We start from the raw sequence: 12888 nt of genomic DNA, 5'->3' as shown, positions 1-12888 counted from the left end.
TGCAGTGTATTTCACATGAATGGGGACCCTGTACAGTGTGTTTCACATGAATGGGGACCCTGTGCAGTGTATTTCATATGAATGGGGACCCTGTACAGTGTGGTTCACATGAATGGGGACCCTGTGCAGTGTGTTTCACATGGAGGGTACTAATGATGCAGTGATGTTTAGGTAGAAGGTAACTAATGATACTGTGTGCTTTATAAGGGGGGGGGGGCAATCATACAGTGTGTTTCATATGAAAGTGATCTAACCAGGCAGTGTGCCTCACATGGAAGTGGAATCTGCTTGCAGTACATTTCACATGAAATGCATTTCATACAATGCAATTTCCATGCAGTGTATTTCACACAGATGGTGACTCATCATGCAGTGTGCTTCATATGGAGACAGGCTGATCAGTCTGTGTTTTGAGCTTTACAGTCAGCAAGGATTGAGTATTATATACAGCCTGAGGAAGAGAGCTGTGTACAGCCAGCAATGATCCTGTTACCACCTGATTTACACAAAATTCTAACCTTAATTACTTGTATTGCCTTAGTATTTCACATGTTACAGTATTACTCACAGTAGCCATGTGGAGGTGCTGTAGCATTACTGAAATTAATAAAGCTAAATGCCAAGAAATGCATAATAGTATCCTTTGGGAAGTCATCTATCCCTTGTAATTATCACATTGACAACACACCTCTTAGAGTTGACCCAGTAGTCAAGGACTTAGGGACACACATAGATAGCAATCTAGCATTTGATCATCACGTGGCTACAGTGGTGAGGAAATCATTCTGTGTTGTGCAACCTATTAACAAAGGTATGGCATCTAAGTCCAAGGAAGTCATTGTTCCACTGTACTTGGCATTCATCAGACCTATCGAGTACAATGCCCCCTTTAGTATGTACCTAACCAGGCATACCCAACAACTTGAATGTCCACAGAGGTTCCTCACTAAAAGAATACAGGGTGTAAGTAATATGTCCTAGGCAGACCAGCTCAAGGCCCTATCTCTGTATTCTGTCTCCTACAGACTTTTGAGGGGAGATCTATGTCTGGCATACAGGGCATTGTCAGACCCCACTCTGATGGACCTCCTGCATATCCACAAAACAAAAATACCAGAATTACCTGTTCTAAAGACTTAAACCTTGCCTGTGATATAAACAGAACCTGCTGGAGAGATAGGTATGTATCCCAGAGACTACCCTGTCTATGGAACAGGCTCCCCATCCTTGTGAAGCAGAGTTCCTCTCTAATTCAATTCAAGTGCAACTTGGACAATTGGATGGATAACCAGAAATTCATCCATGGTTTGGTCCCTATGTCTCTGATGCAAAAAGGTAACCTGTAAATGGTTTATCTCCCAGGCCCATGCTTACACTTATCAAGGGTATCAAAACTTGTCAGAGATTTGGGATGCATGGCTAGGATTAAAAAGACCCTTGTGGTCATTAGCCTAGTAAACACCTATGAACCTATAAACTAAGGCAGTTTTCTATTAATATGTATTAAACATTGTGGTTATCTCTAAGCTACACAAAAGTAACACTGTCTTCTTGTTCCTGATATATCTCAATACTTTCAGTGCTCTACTTTATTTCTTATTATACCTACAGATGGTACTGTATTCCTGCACTGCCACATGGGATAATTAAATACTGTGAAAGTCCTGGCAGCATCCACTGTGCACTAACATTACAAGAACAGCTTAGCTCTATTTGCTGGATTAATCTCATTACAACACCTGGGGAGTAGGTGTTTGAGAGTACTTCAGGGCTGCATCTTTCTGATGATAGACATTATGTAGCCTTTCAAGGTTTGACAAGCAAAACACCTGCAAGGTACCTTCTTGTAGCATGCCAAAGACAAGTGAGCCTACAGTATTACCCAGGCTGAGTATGAGGATGGGTACTACACAATGCTACTAAAAGCATAACGCATTACCCATGCTGAGTATGAGGAGGGGTACTGTACAATGGTACTAAAACAATAATATAGTTCTGGGGAGGGGGTGTTGTTCTCCTATCTGCGGTTATTTTTCTAACATGCATTGCATGCAGTAAACATGTTGCAACTGGACAGAGAATGTACAGTACACCTTACTGACACTCCTTCAGTACTTACTGTGCTGTATTACTTACTACAGTACCAGATCTGGCTTTTCTGAGTATTAGAGTACCATAGCGACACACCTGCAGTACTTAGCATGCTGTATTACTCACTACACTACACACATGGCTTATCTGAGTATCTTACTGACACTACTCTAGTACTTACTCTGCTGCATTACTCACTACACTACACTACCTCACATGGCTTTTAAATTATTACAGAGCAACTGCAGACGTCAAGGGCATATTACAATATGGTCATACTTTAATGTCTAATGGAAAATGATATACATTAAAAATAATCCTGTGTGGTAAGCAATACTTTTCAGTTAGAAACATGTAACAGTATTACACCCTGCATTTCTTATCCAGTACTGTATTTGGAACATAATATCTAAACCATGCTGTAAGTAAGGTGCATGAGATAAATGACAAAAAAATGAAAGGGGTACACTGAAAACATTTTATTAGTAGCTAGCTCACTCTAGGTATTTCATGAATTATACAACCATTAAACCATTACAAGTAGGGAAATGCAATAATAAGGTCAGTTCTCTTCAGCCATTTCCTGAAGATGGTGGGTCAGTGTTTAGTTATGCAAACAATACTGGCATGTAGTAAAGCATGCCTGACCATAATGCAACAGATGCTTTATTCTACAGGTGGAAGGTAAAGGGTAAGGAAACAATGCCGGAGTGGGATTTATCGAAATGATAATGATAACTTCATACCTGACCTCCGGTTTCACTGACCTCCACTACTACGAAACTAATGAAATAGTACTTTCTATTGTGTAGGTCACTCTGGTCGCAGCATAACCACATAGTATCAGAGAGGACCAAATATGAAAAACAATTTTATAAATGAAACTGTTATGTCATATAAATGGGGTCTATATTAGAACACCGACCATTCAAAATGTCGAGTGTTCTAATATCGCACCCTACCAATTGAAAATACTAAACATCGAAGATTCAGAACAGCAAATTTTTTCCTAGGGAAAAAAGTCGCTGTTCCAAAACACATACACAGAACACAAGCACACCAAACCAACAGCAATCCACACACATACACCTAAAATCTGACACCTAACCCTACACTAAACTATACACACACCACTAACTATCCACTTACCTTAACCCAAACTCTAATCCTAAGGTCCATCACTATTGCACACTCACCTAACCCGCACCCTAAACCTAACTCACTTAACCCGCCCTAACCCTCACATCCACACAATCGCACACTTACCTGACCCGCGCCCTAACCCTAACTCACCTATCCCTCACATCCACACAGTCGCACACATACCTAACCCGTGCCCTAACCCTAACTCACTTAACCCGCCCTAACCCTTGTGTCCACACAGTTGTACACATACCTAACCCACACTCAATCGCACACTTACCTGAACCTGACCCGTAACTTTCCACCAGAGCGCTGAAAATACTGAAGCAACAGAAACGGAAAACCAAATTCTTTCCCTAGGAAAAAATTTGGTTTTCTGTTTCTTCGATATTTTCAGCGTTAGCTGAAAATGGGTCAATATTAGAACACTCGACATTTTAAATGTTCAGTGTTCTAATATAGACCCATATGTGGGACAGTATTTGTTATATGACAAGACAGAATGCATGGGACATAATCTCAGATGTGGTTGCTGCTTCCTGCACTTGCTATTTTAAAACAAATGAGGTAAGATGTCTCCAGATTGATGTCATTTCAGTACATATTTGACAAAATAAATAAAAACATTCTGTTTCACAAAAGTAAACTAATTCCACTCAGTTTGGCCATGTTTTCCTTGGAATACAGACTAAACTAAAAGAAAAACACTGGTCGTACCAGGACTCTGCTAGACTTCTTGGTCTACATAATTGCTGAGTTGCCATCTTTCTAGAGTCCCTTTCCTGGTCTGTCACTCACAATACTTCAGTCTGACCTAGTAATTATGTTATGCATCATCGCTCTTAGCCTAACCATATCAGTGCAGTACTGCAAACCAAGAACTATCCAGTTTACTCTTTACTGCCTGGCTCTTTGCAAACACGTTGCTTAATGACCTCACTGGATTTAACGAACGATAATACAGTTGTGTATTCTACACAAATATCCAACCTGCTAGTTTGTATCAAACAAGTATCATGGTGGAACAGGCAGTAAACTTCCTTTTGATGCTGGAAGATGCTGGAAGACCAGAATGAAATGGGTTCTATTCCCACTCCAGGTGACTGGAATACTGACACTGCAGTACAGCATCCAGGGGGTGTTATCCTTCAGATGAGATATTAGGCTATTTCATCTCCTTGAGTTGGTGTTAGCTCAGGTGAATATAAAACATTCCACACCACCTATCGAAAAAGAGTAGGGGACTTTCTACTATGACAGCATGCAAGAACATCACTTAGTATAATCAATAAGAGTAAGAAATACACACACATTAAAAAGTAATACTATAAAAAACATGTCCAGTAATCCAACAATATCATTTTGAGAAATAAACATATATTCTCCCACCCTTTCTTCCATAACTATTTATTTAGCTCTCCCAGTATCAAAACACAATCCTACATGTTGTTAAACAACAATTATTCACATCTTGGCAAGTAAATATGCCATATTACCCCAACAAGAATGTATCTGCCAAACAAATATCAGTAGGCAAAGACCTACAGTAATATTCGTACAAAATCAAATGTAGTGTGACAGGAGAAAGAAAATCAGCAGTATAAGAGCGCAAAAGCATTTGTCAAAACAACGGAATTATGGAACAGTCTAAAAAACATCTGGAAGGGTTTCTTCAACATTACAATATGATATGAACACTGATCTCTGACCTTGTATTTCATGTCGTCTTTAACTGATAATTTGCCTAAGAAGTTCCTATGCAAAAAAGGCTTGAATTCCTCTAATATTTTCGAACCTAAGTTTTATGCAGTTAATACTTTGTAAAATATAAGGGAAAATATTTACCTGTGGCCTATCAAAAAAGTAAGAACCTATCATCACACACACACACACACACACACACACACACACATATATATATATATATATATATATATATATATATATATACACACACACACACATATAGATATATATATATATATATATATATATATATAGATATATATATATATATATATATATATATATGCATACACAGACACCACAATTTTCTGGAGTTAATAAAGAAACCTGCATTTACCTACAAACACACTTGCGCAGATATCATCATATTTTTTCCATAACAATTTCCTAAGCTTACCTACTGTGTCATATTGTACCCTAAGAAGTATTCAGTATAAATGCATGGAGGCTAAATGGACGATTGGCTTTATTAGACCTGTCCATCATACCTATCCCCGACAAAAAATGTCTAAAAGTATCTTTTCTTTCTTTTTTGGAAAAGCAAAAACTTTATAACCCACTTTTCCTAGTATAATCATATTCAAACATAAACTTTTTTTGAAAAAGACAATTTGAAACATCACCAGGTATCCACAATTTTTGTATATCAACAACATGTCTGCTCCCCACCTGTAGTTACTCCTACAACAGTAATTACATTGTGCACAAACAGGATTTCATTCAAAGGTGACTTCTGCATATTGAGGACAATCTTACTTTCAGTAATATAATATTCTAAGTTAAGTATAGGATTAAAATCATCAGCATAATTAAAAACTAGTGGTAGAGAAAGGCATGGCACTATTTCCCATAAAGCATCCTTACAAGATCTAGAACATTCCTCTGCAACAGTATTCAAAACCAAGTTAAATAACATACCACTTAATGGGTATCCTTATTCACAGGTTCATAGGTAGGTACTAGGCTATCGGCCCTGGGGCCTATATAAGCCTAGCCAAATGGTGCCCTGTCTTTCACCACCCAAGAAAATTATTTTCCTGTGCCCCTGTCGAGCAGAGCCACAGAAGCGATCCCCGGGGTGAATTTCCTATCTCACATCCAATCATCAAGATTTTTCTTGAAGAGTGCTAATGAGGAGCTCTATTTGACATGGATAGGTAGTTTGTTCCAGAGTATGGGAAGCCTCTGGGACAAGAATCTATCCCTCCAGCATGTTCTGTTTATTGTGGTGACAAGGTTTGGGTCCCTACAGCTTGTAGCTCTGGGGGATCAGGATTTCTTTAAGTGGAGCATGTCCAACAGCTCTGGGTTTGACATAGCTTTATATGTTAGGCAGAGATCGCCTCTGAGTAGGTGATGTGCGATGCAGTAAAGCTGTAGTTTTTTGAGACGGTCTGCGTAGGGCATCTGTTTGAGGCTGGTAATCCTCTTTGTGAGGTATTTCTGCGGCCTTTCCAGTTGTTGTAGATGTTTTGTGAGGTACATACCAATAGGGGAGTTGTACTCTATAATGGGTCTAATGAGTGACGAGTAGAGGGGAACAATGACCTCTTTTTTCCCTGGATGAGAAACCTTTTGTGATGAGGTGTGCCATGTAGAAGGATTTTCTGACTACTGTTTGACACCCTGACAAATTTTAATTTTATTATCAAGGTAACCATTTACTAAACACCTGTCCTAGGAATGTTCACATATACTGAGTAGAAGCTGAAAAAAGTCAATACCAGCGCCACAAAATTTCAGTATACCCTACAGCCTTTTTTTACTCATGAATTTTTATTGTTTTTCTTGAAAAAATTAACAATTAATTACTTGTAAATTATCCAAAAGAAATATTAAAATGTAAATATTAACAGAAATAACTAAATATTTACATTATTTACATTGGCCTGAATATAAATTATGAAATAATCCAATCCAAGACCGTTACAAATGCTGTTACAGCTTTTATGTGAAATCATATCATGGGCCTCCCATTTTGAATATTCATTTTTATGCCTTTTCTTTTTAATATAAATCATATAATACTGTAACACATAGACTCACTTGTTATACTGGTGCATAACCATTCATTTAATACATTGAAAAATAAGTTTCTGTATCTCAGATATATTTTTATAGAATGGTTATGTAATGCCATCTACAATTGGGGATGAATCAGCAGAAACAGCATGTAAAATAGAATCTAATTCTAGCAACAATATGTTCATACGTGACCATCTAATACCTTAATGTCTTCTGTTGAAATATTGGGGACATTCCATTGTGTTATAACAGGTCACGGGGGAAACAAATTTTGAAAATAAATTGACACTATCTGAATTAATTCAGATTGGGCGGTGGTCACAACACCATCAGGATTAAGCAACCCTAGTATTGTTTTGAAATCTTTTTTTAACTTCTTACTAAAAAAGGGGAGATGCTTCTTGCTTAGAACCTTGAATAACATATCGTTGCTTTGTGAAATACAGTTTTATGTTTTGCTTTATAAAAAGTCCACCACTGTGACCAGTTTTCACTAAAGTGAATTAAAGTGACTACTTGTTCACATAACAGCTGCAACACAGATTTCTATTCTATTAATTCGAACTACCCATTTAACTTTTTAATACCTTTACCAACTGTCAAACTAGACACATTGCTAACAAGCTCAAAAAACAATGCCATATTATCAGTTATATTTACATGAATAAGTACAGAAAAAATTTAAGAAAAATAATCTATAAAAAAAAATAATAAATCTGAGGGGATAATCTATCTCTGTGATAAACTGGCTCTAAGTAAGGTCCTAAAACAAGATTCTAATACTCATGCAGTAACTTCACGTGCACTTATTTTTGGGTCTCATACTGCATTCCAATGTCCTACAACAATAATGGAACAATTACCCCTTAAAAATATTGCAGCGCACAAAATACATGTTCACTACATTTTTACTAGTACAAACATAAGCAACAAGGCTAAAAATCACCCTTGTGAATGCACAACACAAGTATGAATTTGCCCTCGAATAGCAGTTAATGCATCTTATAAAGAAATTTTGGATTTAAACAAAATCAGCAACACCAGAGCATACATCTCTTCTAAATCTTCAAACTAGGTTAAATCTGTAGACAACCTCAGTGTAATTTTTTTAATCAATAATGACTCTTATATCAAGTAAACAATGTCGGCCCCTGACCATATTCAAAAATGTAAAGTGTGTAATCTACAATGTTCACTAATCAAGCTGTTCGTTTTCACACTGCTAAGAACAAGACTGTACGTTTCTATTCTTTATAGCTCCTTGACTCAGCTTCCTTTTATGTAGCCTGTTACCAATAGTGGTAGTATATTCTGGGTCTATATCATTTTATCGAATTGCTATTAGGCGAATAACAATTCATTGAACCCTTACTTAGTAAATAGCATTTCAGTGAATGACGAAATCTTTCATAGGGTAAGGAAGCACTTGGCCAACACCACAGTGTTGCACTTTTCCCCACCGCAGTGCGATCTCAGAGTTAGAATATATAGTTAGGGGGTGAGGGGGTGTTGGGGGCAAAGCCCCCAACCCCAGTTGGGTGGGTTTGATTTTGTGAGGTTTCTGTTGTGTTTTTTTTATTTGGTAAAGTGCTTCCTTACCCAGGGAAACATTTTGTCATTCCCTGAAATGGTGTTCACTAAATAGGGGTTTGATGTATTGCTATTTGCTGAATAGTAAGTCGATAAAATGATATAAACCCTATTTCCATCCATGTCTTCATTTCCAGACATTTGTATATCATTAGTGCCATCAGCCCCCCCTTCCCACATCATCCTTTATGGACTCTACTGTTGTTTGTAAAGTATGTTCAGAATCACTGTCAGGCACCTCATTTATAGTCAATATTGAAATGCATTACAAGTAGTAAGAGGAACATTTTCTTAGACAGCATTGGTATGTGGTGTTATTACCTTTTCCCGAGGACATGCCTCACCCCCTGATATATTCTTTTTGTTTAGCATCCTGTAAAACCTATTCAGTTTACTCCACATCTTTTGTTAGTAATGTGGGATAGTCAAACCAAAAATGCCCAACAGTTTTACATTCACTACAAGAAGGAACACAATTAGAATCAAAATGGCCTAGAACACCACACTGACTGCCACATCGCTTATCAGAACTTTAAATTAGATGTGATAGGAACTATAAAAATGTTTTAGGCTGCCGTTTGTAGTATACATGCATTATAATCATTAATAGAAATGATACTCAGAGTCTGACTAGTCATCTATCTCGTCAAACGTGGCTCTGCTTACCCTGTAATTCTCATTCACTGTTATACCTTCCTTATTAACTACAATCATCATCTCCCACTACATTATATTATTTCCATCCTCTGTGGACAATTATTACTGGGAGAACTCTTTCTTAATATAATTACACAATAACCTGCCTTCTTTTTTTTATTATGTACTGTACCTGTATGATGAATTGTACCTGCATTTTGCACTGTTATGATTTCTGCCCTCTCTGAACATTCTGTGCTAACCTATAATATGCATTGTCTTCTTCTTCTTCTTTCAGCTGCTCCCGTTAGGGGTCTCCACAGTGGATCATCTGTTTCCATTTCTTCCTGTCCTCTGCATCTTGCTGTGTCACACCAACCACCTGCATGTCCTCTCTCAGCACATCCATAAACCTTATCTTAGGCCTTCCTCGTTTCCTGTTACCTGGCAGCTTCATCCTTAGCATCTTTTTCCCAATATACTCTGCATCCCTCCTCAGCACATGTCCAAACCAATGTAATCTTGCTTCTCTGGCTTTGTCTCCAAACCTTCCAACCTGGGCTGACCATCTAATATACTTATTCCTAATCCTGTCCATCCTCGTCACACCCAGTGCAAATCTTAACATCTTCAACTCTGCCACGTCAAGCTCTGACTCCTGCCTTTTTGTCAATGCCACTGTCTCCAACCCATATAACATAGCTGGTCTCACTACCCTCTTAATATAATATAATATCTGTAATATGCATTGTATATATGACTTATGTTATTTGTTATTTCTTGTTTTCTTGTTTCTCACTTGGAGCTTATCTCCCCTGACCTCTACTGAAAATGGACATATATCCAGTTAGACTAGCCCGGTCAACAAATGTAAAATAAAATAAATAAAGTATGATTCACTTTACCATACTGCTTAGATAGCAAAACCCACACTTCCCATGACCCATATTATTACATTTTTTAATATCGAAAACACATTTACAGTGAAGTGAGAAATACTGCCTAATAAAAGTATTGTTAATGTATGCAGTTCTAAACTGAGGAATTAGTTTTCTTTTATTTATTTATTATTTATTTAACATTTATTGACCTGGAAAGTCCAACTAGGAGAGAGACAATTTTCAGAGGAGTCCTGGGAAGAAATGCTCCAGATGCATGTCTTTGGATTTTAAAGATCATATTTAGGGCTGAAAATGTATGCTGCGACTATGGATGACACAAAGTTTAAAAGTGACCTGCTGTAAAAATTGATCTGCAATATCAACAGTCTCAAAGTTAGTATCACAAACAGTATACTTTTCCTCATGTATAAATGCATGAATGTCTTTAATTATAGGTTCATAGGTTCATAGGTTCATACTAGGCTATCTGCCCGAGGGCATTTACAAGCCTAGCCCATCGGGCTTACGCCACCCCTTTAGTATGGGGAACTATACCCATTATTTTGCTGTGCCTCTGTCGAGCAGTGACACTGAGGTAATTCCTGGGGTATATCTGCGATCTCCCATCCATTGGTCAAGATTTCTCTTGAACAAGGCCAGTGCTCTGCCTCACATGTACCGGGATTTTGTTCCACAGCATAGGGAGTCTTTGGGTGATGAATCTATCCCTCCAGCGTTTAAGTCTCCGCCCTTGTGGCTCTGATGGATCTAGATTTTTGAGGTGAAGCATATTCATCAAATCTGGGTTTGACATGGCCTTGTATGTTAGGCAAAGGTCACCTCTGAGCAAGCGTGAGCACTGAATAGAGCTGGAGTTCTTTCAGTCGGGCAGCATAGGACAGATTTTGAGACCCTTTATCCTTTTGGTGAGGAACTTTTGTGTCCTCTCCAGCTGCTGCAAGTGTCGGGTCAGATACATTCGAATGGGGCATTGTACTCAATCATTGGTCTGATGAGTGATGAGTAAAGGGAGACTATGACCTCCCTTGATCTAGATGAGAATCCCTTCATGGTAAGGTGGGCAATGTAGAAGGACTTCCTAACTACTTTAGCTACATGGGTGTCGAATGACAGACTACTATCAACCTGGGTCCCCAGGTCCCTGATAACTTCTTCTGTACTCAGTGGATTGCCACCTATTTGGTAGCTAGGGGTAACCTTGTTTTTCCCGAAGGGTATGACTATGCATTTTTTGGCATTTAACTTTAGGCCGTGGCTCTGGCACCAGTTATCCGTTTCTGTGAGACCCTTCTGAAGGATATCTGTGTCAGATGTGTTTTCTACTATCAGTTTGCAGTCATCTGCAAACTTTGTCAGCCATAACCCTCCTGTGTTTGCTTGTACTTCGGAAAAGTAGATGCCAAACAAGAGTGGGCCCAGGACTGAGGCCTGTGGGACACCACTTGGTACAGGCTTTTAGTCTGACATGGCGCCAGCAACTCTGACCCTGTGGGTTCTGTCACTCAGCCAGTTTGCAACCCATCTTGTGATGTATGGGTTAACATTTAAGCTGATGAGTTTTTCAATGATACCCGAGTGGGGTATTGTATCGAAGGCCTTAGCCAGAACGAGGTAGGCTGTATGGACTGCCTTTCCCTCATCAATGGCTTTGGTGACTGTTTCGAAAAAGTCAACCAAGTTTAAAAGGCATGATCTGCCTTTGACAAAGCCAAACTGGGTTGGATCCAAAGTCTGCAAATTCCCTATGTCTTTATTTATGAGGTCCATTATGATCCTCTCCATGGCTTTGCAGATAAGGCTTGTCAAGCTAATGGGCCGGTAATTTCCAGGGTCTGTGGAGGCACCGCCTTTGTGAAGTGGGACCACAGTTGCAGTGTGCCATCCAGAGGTAAGACTTTGATTAAACAGCTGTGCTGTGGGTTTAATTCCTCATTGAGTTTGGAGCACACAGCTGGGGACACCATCGGGTCCCATGGATGCTGTGTTTTTGCTTTGGAGAGAGCAGTTCTCACTTGGGCGTTGGAGATGTTTGGGGGCTGCACTCATTTGGTATAGATATCTCTCCTTTGGGGAGGGGAGAAGTTTGCACTGAACCTGTCAGCCAGTATGTTGGCAATGTCTGTAGGATCAGTAATCTTCACATCATTTTGAACTAGTTCTGAGCATATCTGGGAGTTTCCTCCTAGGTTTCTAACATAGCTAAAGAAGGCCTTATGATTGTCTTTGAGTCTTTAGCTATTTTTCTCTCGAAATTTGCTTTGGATGATTTTATGAGAGCTCTTAGTTTTTACTTATAGTGATCAAGGGTGTCTTACCTTTTAAGGATTTTGCTCTATCTTGTAGTAGCTTCCTCCTTTTGTTGTAGAGTTTGTTTATGGCTGGGGTCCACCAGACAGTCTTTGTTTTGCTTGGGATTGCCTTATCCATGCAGTCCTGCAGGTGCTGGTTTTATTTCGTGGGATGAGGACCTCCATCTGATCTCACCAGTGATGAACATTGTGCTCCCATGTTCGTGATGATGAGATCAAGTATGTTATCTCCTCTTGTGGGATGGTGACTAGTTGTTCCATGGCATTTGAGTTTATGAATTCCAGGAACTTTTGGGCTAGGGTGTTTGGGCTTGAGTAGTGTTCCCAGTCTATATTAGGGTAATTGAAGTCACCTAGTATGATGGTGTTTGGTGATACATTTATCCCTCTAGTGTTTTCAGGAAGGCCATGTGAGTTTCCTGAGTTTGTGAGGGTGGCCTGTAACA

At 38.9% G+C, this 12888-nt stretch overlaps 1 protein-coding gene across 8 annotated transcripts in view; it reads right to left on the bottom strand.

The window, feature by feature from the left end:
* Positions 1-12888, bottom strand: part of PTPRM (protein tyrosine phosphatase receptor type M) — a 4358319-nt gene that overhangs the window by 1061344 nt on the left and 3284087 nt on the right. The gene's annotated exons all lie outside the window — the stretch shown is intronic.

This window comes from Protopterus annectens, chromosome 3.part1, assembly GCF_019279795.1.
Source record: "Protopterus annectens isolate FY-2018-M chromosome 3.part1, PAN1.0, whole genome shotgun sequence".
Taxonomy (NCBI): Eukaryota; Metazoa; Chordata; order Ceratodontiformes; family Protopteridae; genus Protopterus; species Protopterus annectens.
This window is presented reverse-complemented; position numbering and strand designations above follow the sequence as displayed.